The following is a 6000-nucleotide window of genomic DNA, read 5'->3' as shown; positions in this document are numbered from 1 at the left end:
TATCTACTCAAGTCATCAGTGAGAGTGAGAACATAACGATATCCTCCGCGAGCCTCAACGCTCATTGGACCACACACATCAGTATGTATGATTTCCAATAAGTTGGTTGCTCGCTCCATTGTTCCGGAGAACGGGGTCTTGGTCATTTTGCCCATGAGGCATGGTTCGCATGTGTCAAATGATTCATAATCTAGAGACTCTAAAAGTCCATCAGCATGGAGCTTCTTCATGCGCTTGACACCAATGTGACCAAGGCGGCAGTGCCACAAGTATGTGGGACTATCGTTATCAACTTTACATCTTTTGGTATTCACACTATGAATATGTGTAACATTACGTTCGAGATTCATTAAGAATAAACCATTGACCATCGGGGCATGACCATAAAACATATCTCTCATATAAATAGAACAACCATTATTCTCGGATTTAAATGAGTAGCCATCTCGTATCAAACGAGATCCAGATACAATGTTCATGCTCAAACTTGGCACTAAATAACAATTATTGAGGTTTAAAACTAATCCCGTAGGTAAATGTAGAGGTAGCGTGCCGACGGCGATCACATCGACCTTGGAACCATTCCCGACGCGCATCGTCACCTCGTCCTTCGCCAGTCTCCGCTTATTCCGCAGCTCCTGCTGTGAGTTACAAATGTGAGCAACGGCACCGGTATCAAATACCCAGGAGTTACTACGAGTACTGGTAAGGTACACATCAATTACATGTATATCAAATATACCTTTAGTGTTGCCGGCCTTCTTGTCCGCTAAGTATTTGGGGCAGTTCCGCTTCCAGTGACCCTTCCCCTTGCAATAAAAGCACTCAGTCTCAGGCTTGGGTCCATTCTTTGACTTCTTCCCGGCAACTGGCTTACCGGGCGCGGCAACATCTTTGCCGTCCTTCTTGAAGTTCTTCTTACCCTTGCCCTTCTTGAACTTAGTGGTCTTATTGACCATCAACACTTGATGTTCTTTCTTGATTTCAACCTCTGCTGACTTCAGCATTGAGAATACTTCAGGAATGGTCTTCACCATCCCCTGCATATTGTAGTTCAACACAAAGCTCTTGTAGCTCGGTGGGAGCGACTGAAGGATTCTGTCAATGACCGCCTCGTCCGGGAGGTTGATCTCCAACTGGGACAGGCGGTTGTGCAACCCAGACATTTTGAGTATGTGCTCACTGACAGAACTGTTTTCCTCCATCTTACAACTATAGAACTTGTCGGAGACTTCATATCTCTCGACCCGGGCATGAGCTTGGAAAACCATTTTCAGCTCCTCGAACATCTCATATGCTCCGTGCTTCTCAAAACGCTTTTGGAGCCCCGGTTCTAAGCTGTAAAGCGTGCCGCACTGAACGAGGGAGTAATCATCAGCACGTGATTGCCAAGTGTTCATAACGTCTTGGTTCTCTGGGATGGGTGCTTCACCTAGCGGTGCATCTAGGACATAATCTTTCTTGGCTGCTATGAGGATGATCCTCAGGTTCCGGACCCAGTCCGAATAGTTGCTGCCATCATCTTTCAGCTTGGTTTTCACGCATTGAAGTTCATGTTGACATGAGCGTTGGCCATTTGATCTACAAGACATATTTTGCAAAAGTTTTAGACTAAGTTCATGATAATTAAGTTCATCTAATCAAATTATTTAATGAACTCCCACTCAGATTAGACATCCCTCTAGTCATCTAAGTGTTACACGATCCGAGTCGACTAGGCCGTGTCCGATCATCACGTGAGACGGACTAGTCATCATCGGTGAACATCTCCATGTTGATCGTATCTTCCATATGACTCATGTTCGACCTTTCGGTCTCTGTGTTCCGAGGCCATGTCTGTACATGCTAGGCTCGTCAAGTTAACCCTAAGTGTTCTGCATGTGTAAATCTGTCTTACACCCATTGTATGTGAACGTAAGGATCTATCACACCCGATCATCACGTGGTGCTTCGAAACGACGAACTTTAGCAACGGTGCACAGTTAGGGGGAACACTTTCTTGAAATTATTATAAGGGATCATCTTATTTACTACCGCCGTTCTAAGTAAACAAGATGCATAAAACATAATAAACATCACATGCAATTATATAGTAGTGACATGATATGGCCAATATCATATAGCTCCTTCGATCTCCATCTTCGGGGCTCCATGATCATCTTCGTCACCGGCATGACACCATGATCTCCATCATCATGATCTCCATCATTGTGTCTTCATGAAGTTGTCACGCCAACGACTACTTCTACTTCTATGGCTAACGCGTTTAGCAATAAAGTAAAGTAATTTACATGGCGTTCTTCAATGACACGCAGGTCATACAAAAAATAAAGACAACTCCTATGGCTCCTGCCGGTTGTCATACTCATCGACATGCAAGTCGTGATTCCTATTACAAGAACATGATCTCATACATCACAATATATCATTCATCATTCATCACAACTTCTGGCCATATCACATCACATGACAATTGCTGCAAAAACAAGTTAGACGTCCTCTAATTGTTGTTGCATCTTTTACGTGGCTGCAATTGGGTTCTAGCAAGAACGTTTTCTTACCTACGAATAACCACAACGTGATTTTGTCAACTTCTATTTACCCTTCATAAGGACCCTTTTCATCTAATCCGCTCCAACTAAAGTAGGAGAGACAGACACCCGCTAGCCACCTTATGCAACTAGTGCATGTCAGTCGGTGGAACCTGTCTCACGTAAGCGTACGTGTAAGGTCGGTCCGGGCCGCTTCATCCCACAATACCGCTGAAGCAAGAAAAGACTAGTAGCGGCAAGCAAGTTGACAAGATCTACGCCCACAACAAAATTGTGTTCTACTCGTGCAATAGAGAACTACGCATAGACCTAGCTCATGATGCCACTGTTGGGGAACGTTGCAGAAAATAAAAAATTTCCTACGGTTTCACCAAGATCCATCTATGAGTTCATCTAAGCAACGAGTGAAAGGGGAGATGCATCTACATACCACTTTGTAGATCGCGAGCGGAAGCGTTCAAAAGAACGGGGTTGAAGTAGTCGTTCTCGTCGTGATCCTATCACCGGAGATCCTAGCGCCGAACGGACGGCACCTCCGCGTTCAACACACGTACGGTTAGCGTGACGTCTCCTCCGTCTTGATCCAGCAAGGGGGAAGGAGAGGTTGATGATGATCCAGCAGCACGACGGCGTGGTGGTGGATGCAGCAGAACTCCGGCAGGGCTTCGCCAAGCTGCTGCGGGAGGAGGACGAGGTGTAGCAGGGGGAGGGAGGCGCCAAGACTTGGGGTGCGGCCGCCCTCCCCCCTGCCCTCCTTTATATAGGCCCTAGGGGGGGGCGCCGGCCCTGGGAGATCAATCTCCCAAGGGGGGCGGCGGCCAAGGGGGTTGGAGTGCCCCACAAGGCAAGTGGTGCCCCCCCACCTAGGGTTTCCAACCCTAGGCGCAGGGGGGGCAAGGGGGCGGCGCACCAGCCCACTAGGGGCTGGTTTCCCTCCCACTTCAGCCCACGGGGACCTCCGGGATAGGTGGCCCCACTCGATGGACCCCCCGGGACCCTTCCGGTGGTCCCGGTACAATACCGGGTGACCCCGAAACTTTCCCGATGGCCGAAACAGCACTTCCTATATAGTTTTCTTTACCTACGGACCATTCTGGAACTCCTCGTGACATCCGGGATCTCATCCAGGACTCCAAACAACATTCGGTTTGCTGCATACTCATATTCATACAACCCTAGCGTCACCGAACCTTAAGTGTGTAGACCCTACGGGTTCGGGAGACATGCAGACATGACCGAGACGGCTCTCCGGTTAATAACCAACAGCGGGATATGGATACCCATGTTGGCTCCCACATACTCCTCGATGATCTCATCGGATGAACCATGATGTCGAGGGTTCAAGCAACCCCGTATACTATTCCCTTTGTCAGACGGTATGTTACGTGCCCGAGGCTCGATCGTCGGTATCCCAATACCTCGTTCAGTCTCGTTACCGGCAAGTCACTTTACTCGTACCGTAATGCATGATCCCGTGACTAGACACTTGGTCACCTTGAGCTCATCATGATGATGCACTACCGAGTGGGCCTAGTGATACCTCTCCGTAACACGGGGTGACAAATCCCAGTCTCGATCCGTGTCAACCCAACAGACACTTTCGGAGATACCTGTAGTGCACCTTTATAGTCACCCAGTTACGTTGTGACGTTTGGTACACCCAAAGCACTCCTACGGTATCCGGGAGTTACACGATCTCATGGTCTAAGGAAAAGATACTTGACATTGGAAAAGCTCTAGCAAAACGAACTACATGATCTTTGTGCTATGCTTAGGATTTGGTCTTGTCCATCACATCATTCTCCTAATGATGTGATCCCGTTGTCAACGACATCTAATGTCCATAGTCAGGAAACCATGACTATTTGTTGACCAACGAGCTAGTCAACTAGAGGCTTACTAGGGACGTATTGTGGTCTATGTATTCACACGTGTATTACGATTTCCGGATAATACAATTATAGCATGAATAAAAGACAATTATCATGAACAAGGAAATATAATAATAATCCTTTTATTATTGCCTCTAGGGCATATTTCCAACAAATCCTCAGATCACGAATCCAATCCGCATCATTGCTACTAACATCTTTCAACACAATTTTCTCTAGGAACATATCAAAATAAACATATGAAAGCAACAACGTGAGCTATTGATCTACAACATAATTTGCAAAATAATACCAGGACTAAGTTCATGATAAATTAAAGTTCAATTAATCATATTACTTAAGAACTCCCACTTAGATAGACATCCCTCTAATCATCTAAGTGATCACGTGATCCAAATCAACTAAACCATAACCGATCATCACGTGAAATGGAGTAGTTTTCAATGGTGAACATCACTATGTTGATCATATCTACTATATGATTCACGCTCGACCTTTCGGTCTCAGTGTTTCGAGGCCATATCTGCATATGCTAGGCATGTCAAGTTTAACCTGAGTATTCTGCGTGTGCAAAACTGGCTTGCACCCATTGTAGATGGACGTAGAGCTTATCACACCCGATCATCACGTGGTGTCTGGGCACGACGAACTTTGGCAACGGTGCATACTCAGGGAGAACACTTTTATCTTGAAATTTTAGTGAGAGATCATCTTATAATGCTACCGTCAATCAAAGCAAGATAAGATGCATAAAAGATAAAGATCACATGCAATAAATATAAGTGATATGATATGGCCATCATCATCTTGTGCTTGTGATCTCCATCTCCGAATTACCGTCATGATCACCACCATCACCGGCGCGACACCTTGATCTCCATCATAGCATCGTTGTCGTCTCGCCAACTATTGCTTCTACGACTATCGCTACCGCTTAGTGATAAAGTAAAGAAATTACAGGGCGATTTCATTGCATACAATAAAGCGACAACCATATGGCTCCTGCCAGTTGCCGATAACTCGGTTACAAAACATGATCATCTCATACAATAAAATATAGCATCATGCCTTAACCATATCACATCCCAACATTCCCTGCAAAAACAAGTTAGACGTCCTCTACTTTGTTGTTGCAAGTTTTACGTGGCTGCTACGGGCTTAGCAAGAACCGTTCTTACCTACGCATCAAAACCACAACGATAGTTCGTCAAGTTAGTGTTGTTTTAACCTTCTCAAGGACCGGGCGTAGCCACACTCGGTTCAACTAAAGTTGGAGAAACTGACACCCGCCAGCCACCTGTGTGCAAAGCACGTCGGTAGAACCAGTCTCGCGAAGCGTACGCGTAATGTCGGTCCGGGCCGCTTCATCCAACAATACTGCTGAACCAAAGTATGACATGCTGGTAAGCAGTATGACTTGTATCGCCCACAACTCACTTGTGTTCTACTCGTGCATATAACATCTACGCATAAAACCAGGCTCCGATGCCACTGTTGGGGAACGTAGTAATTTCAAAAAAATTCCTACGCACGCACAAGATCATGGTGATGCATAG

The sequence above is a fragment of the Triticum aestivum genome, chromosome 5B, assembly GCF_018294505.1.
Source record: "Triticum aestivum cultivar Chinese Spring chromosome 5B, IWGSC CS RefSeq v2.1, whole genome shotgun sequence".
Classification (NCBI taxonomy): domain Eukaryota; kingdom Viridiplantae; phylum Streptophyta; class Magnoliopsida; order Poales; family Poaceae; genus Triticum; species Triticum aestivum.
This window is presented reverse-complemented; position numbering follows the sequence as displayed.